The sequence below is a fragment of the Callospermophilus lateralis genome, chromosome 15 (genome assembly GCF_048772815.1).
Source record: "Callospermophilus lateralis isolate mCalLat2 chromosome 15, mCalLat2.hap1, whole genome shotgun sequence".
Taxonomy (NCBI): Eukaryota; Metazoa; Chordata; class Mammalia; order Rodentia; family Sciuridae; genus Callospermophilus; species Callospermophilus lateralis.
Genome location: NC_135319.1, coordinates 19,001,853 through 19,016,780, shown reverse-complemented (window position 1 = coordinate 19,016,780; position 14,928 = coordinate 19,001,853). Strand labels below are relative to the sequence as shown.

The following is a 14,928-nucleotide window of genomic DNA, read 5'->3' as shown; positions in this document are numbered from 1 at the left end:
TCAGAGCTGACTAAAATGGTTTCTCCATCCTCTGGGCAAAGAGCCCTACTATCTTGTGTCCTCTGCCTTTGGTTTAGTTACGTAGAAGGACTGACCATATGGGAAAGAGACTGGCCATTCTTGTGTCTCATCCTCTCCAAAGACTGGACACCAAGAACCATGTTCATCCCACCATTACAATAACAACTCTCAGTCAGAGCAACAGCAGGTCACAAAGGTCACCTGCCTCTTGGATTGCTCTCGGTCCTTTAGAACCTGAGGAGGAAATCAAAGCAGAAGAGGAAGTGAATCCCAGAGAAGATGAATGACCTGAGCAGGTCACACAGCAGTAAGGGGAGACAGTAGGGCTGAGAAGTCCTTCTTCAGTTTGCAAGTCTGCCACCAGCTGCTAGACTCTTCCTGGACACAGAGCCTGCTGATGTCTGGATCCCACCTGCCCTGTCCCGCCTTACATTTTTCTGCCCAGACATCATTTGAATCTCTCACTTTCTTGGATTCAAAGGGTGGAGGTCTCCAGCTCCTCTATAAACTGACCATGGTGTGGGTACAGCCTCCATAAGACAAGTCCCTAGAATTTCCTGATTGATTTTTGGTTACCTTTTTTGCACCCATCTGTGGTCTAGGAGAAGCTGTGTTCATTTTAGAATGTTTAGAGTGTTGAGAGCTCTTGATCTGTAACTGAAGACTGTTATGGGTGGGTCAAAATTTATATTCATTATAGTATTAACAGCTAACACTTATTCTCTCCCAGACACTGTGCAAAGCGGTTCCCATGTATTAACCCAATTACACTTAATACAATCCAGTAGACTGGTTCTCTTGTTACATTGCAGATGAAGAAACTGAGGCTTGAAAGATTAGATTTTCCTTCAGAACACACATCAGGCAGTGGTGGACTAGGATTCATACCCATATTGTCTCTTTGGTGCTCTGACAACCTCCTATAACACCCTTCAAGTTATGCTCCATTCTAGACTGGAATTTAAACGGAAAGTCTCATGATGAGAGTTTACAAACATGCACACCTGCCAGATTGCACTGCCCAAGCTTGTCCAGAGCAGAGAATGTGCCTGCTCAGCCAGGAGTGCACACAGATGAAATGTTGACCGTTCAGTCCCATGTCACTATCTCTCCTCTGTGGCCTGATTATCTGGATCTTTCACTGAAGCTGTAGGGACCATGGATTTAGAAAAGGACTAGTCTAATTGTGTCCTGCGAATCATAGGTATCTCCTAGCTAATAATAATCGCAGTTCACCCGTGTGCAAGACCTTGCAATCACAGAGTTCCTTGACCTGGAAGAGTTCAATTTGATCCTTCTCATCACCTGACCTGGAAAGCAGGTGATTGTGACAAGTCTTGGTTTCTAGGTAATCTAAGGGCCAGGCAACAGGACAGAAGGTGGTGCCTCTTTAGCCCTGTGTCTGGAAACCTGAGGACCTGCAGCACGGGATGGAGCTTGCAGAATCTGAGCAGAGCTCTGTCTCTATTTGGACTTACACAGAGAACACACATGGAACAGATGTTGCCCTGCAATGTGGGTAATTGCAAAAGGGACAGAACATGGTCCCCGAAAAAGATACAGAGAGTAAAAAGACAAAACACAGAGCAGAAGGGAAGTGGCATGGCTCACAGACATGTGCAAGTGATTGGAGCCTTCAGGGATCACCTTACACCCAGGGGAAATCAAGCAGGTGGTGGTGCTGTGGGCGGTGATGGGGTTTGAAAGTAATTATTCCCAGCTTATTATTCAGAACAGTGACATTTATAGCTGAGCAAGTCAGAAGAGAGAAAATCCATGCTACAATGAGTGGGTCTCCCTTTATGACATTTGGCCTTCTTGACTGAATCCATATCCTGTAAACTGTGGCTGTGGTGACATCTGAATTGGACAGTGAGATCTTGAAGAAAGACATTCTTACTAAAAGGCAGGATGCAAATCTCTCCTACATAGGAGAATCTCATGGCTGTGAGATTTCAGGAGAACAGTTCAAGTGTGTGAAGTCACAGATCATGGAAGGGACAGAGGAGAGTCTGAGGCTTAGGGAAAGACTCCTTATAACCCACAGGCAGAGGCAGGGCTGGACACACAATCTGGAGGCCTGCCTCCTACCTTGGTGCCTTGAGGGACTCCATCAGATACTCTGGGATGTGAGGTTGACTTGGCCTGAGCAGCCAAATTGTCTCTCATCTTTTTGTCAGCCTCGTGGTTCAACTGCACAGCCAGGGCTAAAGAAGACATTATTTTTGCATTCTGGAGAACAGCAAACTTTGTTTTCCTTTCTCTTTCTCTATTTCTCCATTTGAATAGGTCAACCACAGGCAGATATTAAGTACACAATAAATCATTGTTAAATATACTACTTTCCCGTCAATAATGCATTTTGTTATTAATAGGGAATTAATATCAGTTCAACGGTAAGAAGTCTTGAAAATAAGGAAAAGTTGTTAGAGAAAAATAAAAATATTTTAAATGTCCACAATGCAGACAAACGTGTACTAACACTGAAGTATATCTTCTCCCAGGCCTTCAAAGATAAATATGTTCACATATATAGTTAATAAAATTGGGGCCATGATTTCTACAGTAACCTCTCATTATCTTTAGTTTCACTTTCCACAGTTTGGGTTACCCATAATCAACCACAGTCTGAAAATATTTAGTGGAAAATTCCAGAAATACACAATTTGTAAGTTTTAAATTGTGTATCATTCTGAGGAATGTGATGAGACCTCACACCATTGCATTCCATTCCACTTGGGATGTGACTCACCACTTTTTTTATACACAACCTTCCAAAAGTCCATTAGTAGCTGCCATCTCAGTTACTAGATTGACTGTTGTGGTATCGCAGTGCCTGTGCTCAGGAAAACCTTAGATGAAAGCTTCTTGCTGTATCTCAATGCCTTTATCTTTCATCTCACTTGATATCATCATACAGTCATTGTATCATCTCATCACCCTAGGAAAAAGGGGAGAACAGAACAAAAAGAGAGGGACAATATTAACATAACTTTTATCATAGCATATTACTATGATCATTCTATTTATTAGTTGTGTTTATTATTGACCTCTCATTGTGCCTAATTTATAAATTAAACCTTATCATAGGTACATGCAAGAAAAGTATAGAATATAGGGTTCAGTACTATCCATGGTTTCAGGTGTCTATTGTGGATACTGGAACTTAACCTCCAGGGATAAGGATGAAAACTATTATGTCACAGATGATTGATAGATAGAAAGATAGATACCCACATTTGTATGTAATTTTTTAAACTTATTTTAACAGAAATATTTTCTCTATATTATTAAAGTTTCTCAGAAAAAAAAGCACATCTTTGAGCCTGGTAGGATTGCTTGCAATTTATCTAACCCATTTCTTCTTATAAACATTGCTGTAAATGACATCACACCTGAGCCATCCTATCTTCTTGAGATTCTTTAGACTCGTTCTTTTGCAGTGAGTGAGAGGAACAGGGCTAGATTCTCATTACATCAAGGATCACTTGAAGGATGGTGCAGATAAGCCGTTGTGACTTGCTCACAGTTCACAGCATGCTTCAGAAATGTCAAGTTCTCTGGTTACTTAGCAATCTGTGCCTAATAATCATTTTTAAGTCGATAGGAGAAGGTGGCACAAATACATGGAGTATGAGATGGACAGAGGTGACATGCAGACCATAAGGAGTTTGGTTTAAGAACAATGAACACTGCTCATCATTAGCCCTTTTCCCCAAGGCATGGATACACTGAAGCTCTGTAGGGACATTCATGCAATGGATAGAGTGACTTTGTAAAGCAGAAGACAGTCCCTGTCTCCTGGTAGCCTGAAAGACAGTTCAATAAGCAAGGATGTTAGTCAATCCATATGGCATTTCTCCTTTGCTATAAAAATGTGTATTTTGCACTCTTAACTGATAGAAGTGTCAATTTGACAGACTAATATTTTTAAGCCTCCACAACAGGCTCCCAGCATATCTTTCTGGTCATGTTTTCCATTTATCCACTTACATAAGTTTCAGATTTCAACTAAGAGAGAAATCCCTTTCTGATCCAAAGATGCTCTCAAATTTCTCCTTTTAAGAAGTTTGCTAGGAAAAATTCCTACCTCCAGAACTCCTTGAGAAGAAAAGGGTTTCTTCTTCTCATAGCTTGCAGAAATCCTACTGAATTCTCTAAATCTGAGATTTGCTCAAGACTCAGTTTTAGGGGTCTCACTTGGGTCCTTTGTCATATCAAGAGTCAATGGACTGAATGAGCACCAAAATTTCACACCCAACAAATCTAATATCATCTAGTGAAAGAGTAAAGTCAGAAGTAGAATGCACACCATGCCCCTGGTTAGTGGATATGAAGACAAAAGAGTGGCGGGCTGTCATGGTGCCCAATAAGAAAGGGATAGGGTGGGATCTGTTATTCCAACCCAATCTTGGCTTCTTCACCCAGAGATGAAATAGGCAAACAGAAAACTTCACTCATTTCTAATGGAAATATTCCTCAACACAGTTGAGAAGTACATGAACTGTGCATTGAACCAAACAGGATTTGAATCTGGGTAACCCAAAATTTCAATTTTGTTCAATCTGAACTGGTTTCTAATGAAAATGACAGCACTGATCTGTAGTTGGCCCTCACCCTCTTGGGCTCTCTTGTGTCTGAATTATGGATGGTATCACTTGGTCAAACTGATATCTTTTCCAGAAAGTAGGAGCCTTGGGGACGTATCATCTAGTGAAAGAGTAAAGTCAGGGTCTGAGCAAGGGCAAGATGTCACAAAAGCCCAGGTCAGGCCAGGTAGGGGAGATTATCTGGACCATCCAACCAAGTGTTCATCACAGGTCTGGACAAAGAAGGAAAGAACCCCACTATGATACATAAGAGGACACATGGAATGAAAAGACAAGAATGGAATTTTCAAATAGGAGTTGTGATGACGGTCACTCTGGAGGGAGAGACGGAAGAGAGGTACTCTGTAAATGTCAGGGGAGCTGGAGCTAGGTATTGCTCACTGATATATTTTGTGAAAAAAAGTTCAAAGTTTAGAAGAGTCCTAAAACTCAAAATGTAAAAAAACATATTTCCACCACCCCAGTCTTAGGGGATATACTTTATATTCTTTCCTTTTTTAAAGACAGCAAACATTCCCAAACGAACAAAAGTCTATAACAACCAGATTCTTTCTCATTTCTGACCTCCCTTCTCTGTGGCAACTACTATTAGCATGACACATGTTTTCCAGTTGTGTTCATCAGCTTTGTGTCATTATAACAAAATACCTGACATAATCAACTTAAACAGAAGAAAGATTCATTTGACTCAAGGTTTGAGAGGTTTCAGTCCATAGCCAATTGGTTTCATTGCTCTGGGGCCTGTTGTAAGGCAGAGCATAATGTCAGGGAACTCATGGAGGAGCAAAGCTGCTCACCTCTTGGTACCTGGGAGTGAAAAAAAGGGACTAGATCCCAATATCACCTTCAAGGGCATGGTCCTAATGACCTAACTACCTTCTGCTGGGACCCACCTCCTAAAGGTTCTACCACTTTCCACTAGCACCATAGGCTAGTGGAAGACATTGACATATGAGTTTTGGGGGGGGGACATTTAAGATCCAAATCATAACACCAGTCATTGCTTTTATATTTTTACAAACACATACTTCTATAACCAATATATAATATTGACCTTCTCTATCTATGGGTGATTTTAAAATTTATATAAATGATATTTTTCCATATGCTTTATTTTTCATATTTTTGTCCCAGTAATGTTTTGGGGATCCACTCATGTCAGCATATATGATATAGCTCATTTCATTTAATTGCTGTGTCTAGATTCTTTTATACTAAATTACACACAAATTATACACAATTTTAAGATGTCAGGTTACTTCACTTTTTAGTTAACCCTTGATCTTTTCCTTTTCTTAGCCATTTTGATGTGTGGTTTTTATTTGCATTTCCCTGCTTACTAATGCTGCTGAAAATTTTTATGTTTGTTTACTATACTGATATTCTATTTTGTGTTCGAATCTTTTGCCAGTTGTTTTGTTGATTGTATTGTATGCCTTTTCTTAATAATTTGTAGAAATTGTTTGTATACTCTGGATACAAGCTATGTTTATTTTGTTTTGTTTTCTGAATATCAACTAGTTTCCCAATTTATAAATCGCCTTATAATTTTGTTAGTTAAATATTTAAATGAAAAAAATCCTAAATTTAACAAAGTTATTTTTGTAATTAGTGCTTTTTATTTCCCACTTAACTGATGTTTACATCTGCCAAATCATTTAATATTCCTTTTTATTATATTCTCAAAACTTTATTAGTTTACTTTTTACATTGAGATTCATAATTCATCTGCAATGTATTTTTTGCAATTACTTTCTCCCATAAAAATCTGAGGTGACCTAGCACCATTTTATGAACATACTTAGTTTACTATTGCCCTAATACTTTATCATAAATCAAATATCTACATGCAAGAAAGTCTGTTTCTGTGTTTGTTTGAATTTTTTGTCATTTATCTATTTGTGTGCTCTTTCTTAATATCACAAAGTCTTCATTACCAATGCTTTGTAAAACATGATACTCAACAAAACAACTCCTCACACTTTGATCTTCTACTCTTGGTCTTTTATATGTAAACTTTCATCTTAACTTGTGAATTTTCATGCACAAAAATTTCTCTCAATAATGTTTAGAGTTTTCTGTATAAACATACAATTTTCATTAGATTTATTACTAAATCTCTGGTTTATTGACCTTATTATCAATGGCATCACTTTATATCTAACTTTCCAACTTCATCTTTTGGCATAAATAGAATGCAGTGGTTATTTTCATCTTTTTTATTGTTTCAAGTACATTATTTTTATTATTATTATTTTATAATATGTCTCCCTTCATTTTTCTGTTTTGGAACTCTCCTAACTACCCATTTAACTTTACTCTTCCACCAGGAAACAAAACAGATAGGGAAAGAAAACTTTATGGATTGTTGGAAGCCAAGCCATAAAGTGTCAAGGCAGTGTGCTCATGAACAGGGACAGAGCTATTAGGAAATCTGATCTCTTCATATCTCTGTCTCAAAGCAAAGTGGGTCTCCTTGATCCAGTGGTTTTAGAAGATTATACCAGTTTTTGGAGCAAACTGAATGGGAAGGAAGTTCCCACTTTCATTCATCCAAGTCAAAATGGACCGGGCAGTAGAGCTTACTGTAACTCCCCCAGAGTTTGCATTTCTTTCTATTTTCTACTATTACTACTAGCTACCATTTGATAACATTGAATTGTTACCTAATTTAATCCTTTAAAGAGCCCCAATGAGTTACACATTCCAATTCTTACACAGATGAGGAAACAGGTTCACAGAACTTTTCCAGGATCATCAACCCAGGCTGGTCTGATCTGGATCTCATGCTCCACTGGCATTTCTTTTCTGTTAGCTAAGAATTTTAGAATACTGATCCATTGTTCTGAACATCCAGGTCTGAAGAAAAAAGACTTACTGATCAAGAGCATCACTCAAGAGACTTTCTGACCAAGATTTTTGTTAGGGGAATAGGATGAGATGGTGGGCAGCAGGGCACAACCTTGAGAAACAGTGGTGTTGGTAGCAAACAAGTGGATAAGAAGCCAAACCAGATGTTTCCTGATTGCATTCCTATTTTAGCAGGTTAAACAGCATCTCCTCAAAATTTATGTGTATCTGGAACCTTGGAATGCAACATTACTTGGAAATAGAATCTTTGCAGATGTACTGAAGTTATAATGAGGCCATACTGGATTAGGAATTGCTATGGTTTGGATGTTGAATGTCCCTCAAAGGCTCATATGTTAAAGGCTAGGTTCCCAGTGTAGCGCTATTGGGAGCTAGCAGAATCTTTAGGAAGTGGGGCCTGATGGGAAGTCCTTGGGTCATTGCAGATATGCCCTCAAAGGGTATTGTGTTACCCTAGCCAGTCCCCCTCTTTGTTTTCTGCCTTATGAGATTTAAGAATCTGATTAAATCACCATTGCCATCTAGCACCTTTACAAAAGGCATTGGAGCCATCTAATCTTGAACTGGAGTTTCCAGAGCTATGAACCAAAATAAATCTTTCTTCTTGTGTAAATCAATTAACTCAGGTATTTTTTTATAGTAACATAAAGCTAATTAACACAGGAATCCCTTACTAAATCCAGTAACTGTTGTCGTTAAAAGGAGCAGACTCAGAGACAGACACGTGGAAGAAGGCCACGTGATAACAGAGTTGAGATTGTGCTGTCACAAGTCAAGGAATGCCAAGGATTGCCAGCAATGGCTAGAAGCTGGAAGAAGGAAAAAGGATCCTCCCTTGGAGGCTTTGGAGCAAATATGACTCTGCCAACACCTTGATTTCTATTCTGGCCTCAAAAACTATGAAAAAATACCCCAAAATTCTATGTTTTAAGCCACTTGGTTTATGACAATTTGTTAAAACATCCCTGAGAAATGAATGATCCTCCTTTGGACCAAGAAAGTCCCTGTTGAAATCATTGAAATGACATTTAAAGATATTGATAATTTCTATTATTTTGATTATCTGACTTGTACAATGGTCTGTTTCTCTGCATGTGAGATCAAACAAAACTTGGAGCTAGATGGAGCTGCTTCTCATTGTGTTTACTCTAAGCTGTGGCAGGCTTCTCAAAATGAGTGGTGCCTGGTGTGTAGTAGACCCTGCATGTATAAACAGGTTGAATGAATAAATATATTTATGAATGAAGAGTATGGAAGGCAAAGGAAATGATTATATTTCTCTGTGAGTAAAAGACCTCATATTTGTAGAAGATGATCTGGGTTGGCATAGACAAATCTTGTATCAGTTACTGAGTGTCTTTGAGCCAGTGACCAAGCCTCACTGAGACTTTGTTTCTTCACCTGTGAGTGAAAACCACAATGCTTTCCTTGAGAAGTTACTGAGAGTATTAGTCATCTATGTATCTATGGTCATAGCTGTTATAATGTAAATTTACTCCCACTCTCTTCTCAAGTGGAAGTGCATAACTGTAACACCCACAATGTCTCTCTGAAGGTGCATGCACATGTTTTATGGCATAGGGGTATGTACCAGTGCATGTACTTTTCTTGGTGAAGTGTGTACATCAAATAGCTGTCCTCAGATAAACCTGGAAAATCGTGATCACCCTTGGCAGTCATTGAATTTAACTCCAGCAATATCAAAGCTTTTCAAGCCTCTTGAGAGTGAAGCATCAAAGAATTAAGTCACTTAGTCACACATTTTAAATCTCTCTAACATTTTCCTCATTTATCCTGGGACTGTCAACACAGCTGTTACTGGGTCTAGGTGTAGACAGCTTTCTAAACGGAGTGGTAAGTGCATTGGTTCTGGCTTAATAGACATGGTATTAGATGTATTCCAGTTTTGGCTACTGAACTCAATAAATCATTTTCCCTGGAGGAAATAAAAAGGAATAAAAAAGGAAAGGAAGAAGAGAAAAGACATCAATCTTAACTGATAATGATCCCAGAAGCTTCTTTCCCAGGGAGGAGTTCAGGGAGAGTGTGTGAAGAAAAGTGCTATTAGTAGATACAGTTAACCTGTCCTCAGATTTATTTGTCAATTTTCCTAACGCTGAGCTGTGTCCCTGGAGAACGTGTTCCCAAGACACGTTGTAAGCAAACAGCGGGAAGTGGTTGCTGAAGGCAGTGGCTCCAGGTACCTTGGAAGCAGATGTTGGCAAACAATTACTCTGCATGGCCTGGTCCCCAGCCAGTTTCTTAAGCTTCACCAGATCCTATAACCAGAGCAAAGTGGCTTCAAGCTCCACTTGGCTGATTTTAAATCCAGACACACACACAAACTATTAGGAGACATTGCATTGGTATTTTTATGAGTTTGTAAATCCATTCTTTGCTTAATGCCTTGGACACCTTGGACAACTGGTTGGGTGGCTGGGAGGAAGGGAAAGACAGGAATTCCATAAATAAGTCAGCTTGGGCACTGAAACTAGATCCTCTGATCCTAATGAATGTGCTCTTTCTATTGCAATGCACTGTCCTGGAGGTGGCAGATACTCCAGGCCTCTCAGTCTCATCCGAGATTCTCCCCTTGATCTGCTTTTCCATAAATCTACACTTGCCATCCAGGTCTCCAGCCACACTGAATTCCTTGCCTTTCATGGATGCACTATTAGAGCTAAGTCAATGTCTTTGCATTGGCTGTCCCTCCCTGCAATCTGGAACATTCTCTACTTAGAATAGCTGTTGACCTCTTGGCTGCCTTCCCAATTCTAAATAAAGGACAGCCACTTCTTAAAAGTTTTATCTAGATCACTTTTTTTTTTTAATCTCCTGGTTTCTCAACCTTCTATTTTCCTTAGCCCTTCTCCCTAAGTCTCTGCTTGCCTGGCTGCCTTTCTCAACAAGCTGTAGTTTTACCTCTGCACCTCCTTACTTAAGCAATGCTCAGCTCTAGTGGCTTTTGACAAAAAGCGTTCAATGAATGCAGGAAGTACTGAGTGAACAAATCCAGTGAAAGACTGCTGCAAAAGTCTATACCATCCTTGTATGACACATACATTATTATATATCATGCTAAATAAACCCTGACTGAGCCAGCTCTCCCCAAACCAGGCTGCACACATCTTTCTGAGAAGGCAGAAGTCCAGTTGGATTATAAACTAAGCATCAGAAATAATTAGTGTTGCAGACATCAAGTAGCATATCCAATTATCTCATATATCTAAGAATGGAGTTTTCTCATTCAACTAGTACTGGCTTACAAGTGACTTTGAGCAAGTTTCCATTGTTTAATCTTCCTACTCATGGCAGAGCAATAAAGACTTTGATGTCTACCTCAAGGATTAATGAGATCATATTTGTGAGAGCTCTAAATATCTTAAGAAAAATACTTGCTCCTAACTATGTACTGCCATTTCACTTGAGGCACATAAGGGCCATGAAAGTTGCCTCCACTCTTTTTCACCATGTAAAATATTTGCTATTAACTAACAGGCCACGATGGGGAAGGTTTCAAGTAGACAATTATAAGTAAGGAAGAGATAGAGATGATGTCTCTGGGATATATATTTTAACTAGCAGGGGGTATAAGATGAAGCCACCACAGTGTATTTTCTCTTAGGTAATCCTCCCATGATAAATTTGAGAAGTTGTTTCCAGCCCCAGATAGTTAGTCTTGATGATTTCTGTAACCCAAGGCTCCACTGCTGCAGGTACTAAATTCTATAAAATGTTCCTCACTGAAAAGTGGAAAGAGTCTTGCACTGGAATATGGGAGCTCTACTCTGAAAGAAGTCTGGGTCCTGGGTGCTATGGCTTTTGCCTCCATCCTAGGGAATGACTGAAATAAGCCTTTCACATAGAAACAAAAGAACAAGAATCAAAAGGCAACAACAGACTTAAGCCATAACATGTCAACAATTGCCTTGAAGGTAAATGATCTAAGTATACCAGTTGAAAGTTAGAAATGGACAAGATAGATTAAACACACAGTCAAGGCTATCATGGCTGCTATTACTGCTGCCACCACTGCCAGTGCACGAAAGGCAGGTATCTGTGCCTCAGAATGACACATGAAACTTCTAGGAAATTTTGACTGTCAGGAACAAGACACAGAAAAAAATCCATGATGGTCTCATAGCTATAGGAGGCTTGCTTGTGGGAAACAGACCAGTTATGGTGATATAGCATGCCATTGACCTTAACCAAAAATCCTGTTTCAATGCCTTCTTTAAAGGATTGCATTAAGGATATGCAAGAGATCCCCTAGCACTTTTTGTGACTACCCCTTCCCTGCAGAAAGATGAACCTTCCTTCTCAACAGGATACCTTATCCTGTGATGGATGAACTAGCCAAGATGCTGCCTCCTGTTTTTATTAGGATTACAGTTGGAACTGGAGCTTACAGCCTTAGCAGATTTGCATTCAGTCATCCAGAGCTTGTGGAAGGACTTGTGCTCATTAACATTGACCCTTGTGCTAAAGGTTGGATTGACTGGGCAGCTTCCAAACTCCCAGGCTTGACAACCAATGTTGTGAATATTATTTTGGCTCATTACTTTGAATAGGAAGAATTGCAGGCCAACCTGGACCTGATTTAAACTTACAGTCTGTGTATTGCACAAAATATCAACCAAAAAAATCTATGGCTCTTCCTGGGTTCCTACAATAAACTCACAGGCCTAGAGATTGAAAAATCTATAATATCTGATTGAAAATATGGAAGTGTTCTCTTTACTGATAGTAGGGGAAATTTACCTGCAGTTGAGGCTATGGTTGATTGCAATTATTGTCCAAAATCTATAGAAACAACTTAACTACCAATGGTGGACTGTGAGGGACTGTACCCAGAGTTCAGACTGGGAATCTTCCTGATCCTTTCTGCAGGGAATCAGCTACTTACCATCTATCTGCCAGCATAACCCAGTTCACTCTATGTTGAATTCACTCTACCTTAATTAAGTATCACTGGATTTGGAGAAATTTCCTTCATCCAGTCTGTCACCAGCAATTGTTAAGATGGAACTCAAGAATCTTGTGAGTCCCTTGATGCTCTGGGCCAACGCCAAACCATGGAGCTGCCCTGATAAGGAGATGCTTTTTCCCTGGATCTTGAAATTCCACCCTCCATAATATAACCTTATCCTATAAACTGTCCTCCATTATTTTTAACACATGCATGGTCACTGAGCCTCTCTCAAGCATTCTGGATTTAACCTTCTTTCTACCCATCAATGCTCCTCCAACTCTTTTTTTCCTGTATGTACCCAAAATTACTTCCATGCCATTACTTTAACATTCTAACATCTTTGGATGATCTGATCTCTATGTCTTCTCACACCAATTTTTTCCTGCACTCTAAGTGTGTATCTAATAAGATTCTTTGGTCTCAACTTCATGTGTTTGCAAGCATATGTGTCTCTGTTTGTGTGTACACAGTTCTGTCATTTTAGACATGCCTTCTGGAAGTGCTCCTTCAAACAACAAAACAGGAATTTCTTTGTATTCTCATTGGAATTTTTAAGGGAAATGTACAGAACACATTTGCAGGTTGAGTAGGCCACTGCTATCTCTTTAGGTTACAAATTGCTCAATAAGACTTTTTCAGAGAAATTTCAGGAAGGGGAATCTTTAAGGAACATGGAAGATCATAATTACTCCTTAGTTTCTTGGTTGCTTGTGACCAATAGTGAAAGGGTATCTTCTATATAGAGGGCCAGGCAGGGTTGCCAGCTACCTCTTCTCTCTAAATCAATTTGCACATACATTTCTATAAATAAAAGGGAGGGATGTATTCTGTTAGAGACCCATGATCAATGAGGTTCTGACACAATATGGATTTTTTTCCCAAGGAATGAGAGTGGCTTAACTACTGGGCTCCCAGCAAAAGGAGAGTAGAGACCAAAATGCCAGATCTCTGCTTATCAAATAAAAACTGGTGTCACTACAGTGTCTGGTATCACTTATAAGCACAAAGTGCCTCCCAAGCCCATGATGGAGAGTGTTCTCAATCCTTCAGTTTCTCCAGAAGGGGTAGGTATGGCCTGAAGTTTATGGAGATGGTGAGAAAATGGGAGGGAAGAGAAGAACAGCCATTAACATAATAGGCTCTCCTGTTCAGGTAAATTGTTTTTGGCTTCCTGTTTACTGTTACATGAGGGATTTCTCACCCAGAAAGTATCACTGGGAGGAAGATGAAAGAACCATGAAGACCAACTGTCAAAGCAAGAGCGCAGCTAGTGGGAACATGGAGATATAAGCTTAGGATTACATGGTTCTTGGCTAGGAATATAGCTTAGTTGGTAGAGTGCTTCTCTCATGTGCACAAGGCACAAGAACTTGGGTTCAATTCCCAGCACCACAACCACCAAAAAAGAAAAAAAAATTACATGGTTCTGAGACTTGGGAAAGAGTTTTCTAGATACATTGTGGGCTTTCTACTGAGTTAAAGAATGCACCCTGCTAGAGTATGACTATTCACAAATTATTAACTAAAGCTTTATATATCTCATTGTTTAAAAATACATGTCCAAAAACATGTTATCTTCAAAATAAAAGTATGTAAAAAGTACAATGACACATAAATCTAATATATAGTGACCTTGATAGATTGAATGTAAAAGGATAGAAGAAGTTATACTATGAAAATATTATTTTTTAAAAAGTAATAGTAGTCATATAAATGACAGATAAAATAGGCTTTGGAGGAAAGAAAAAAGGTAACTAGAGACAAAATTGAAAGTTGCATAATGATAAAAACATTAATCCACTAGGAAGAAATAAAGATTCTACCTATGCATGTACCAAAATATAAAGCCTCAAATAACACATAAGAAGCTTATGGAACTTAAAGAAGGAATAGACATATCTGCAATTATGGTTACAAACTTCAATACCCTACTCTCAGCAATGAACAGAACTCTTAGACAGAAAATCTCAGTGACATAGAAACACTGAATAATTCCATCGGCCACAAGAACTGATGGCTGTTTATAGACCACTCCACTCAATAAGAACAGAACAAACATTCTTTCTAAGTGTCCATGGAACATTGACCAAGATGGAATACTCTTTCATCATAAAACAAACCTTAAAATTTTTAAGATAGCCAGATTAATACAAAGTATATTCTCTAACCATCATGGAATCAAACTAGCCTTCAGTAACAGAAAGGCAACAGGAAAATCTTCAACTACATGGAAATGAAACCACATATTTAGTTGTAAATAACCTTTGGGACAAAAAGAAAGTCTCAAAGGAAACATAAAAAAAAATACATAATTAAATTAAAATAAAAGCCAACACATTAAAATATGTGGGGTAAAGTAATGTAGTGCTAGAGTGGATTTTTAGCCCTAAATTGTTTAAAAAAGCAGAACAATCTCAATACTTAAGGTATCTATCTCAAGAAACTGGAGGGGGA

At 38.9% G+C, this 14,928-nt stretch overlaps 1 pseudogene; it reads left to right on the top strand.

Annotated features, from left to right (window-relative positions):
- Positions 1–11,509: 11,509 nt before the first annotated feature.
- LOC143381534 (protein NDRG3 pseudogene) lies at positions 11,510–12,220 on the top strand (annotated as a pseudogene).
- The last annotated feature ends 2,708 nt before the right edge of the window (positions 12,221–14,928 follow it).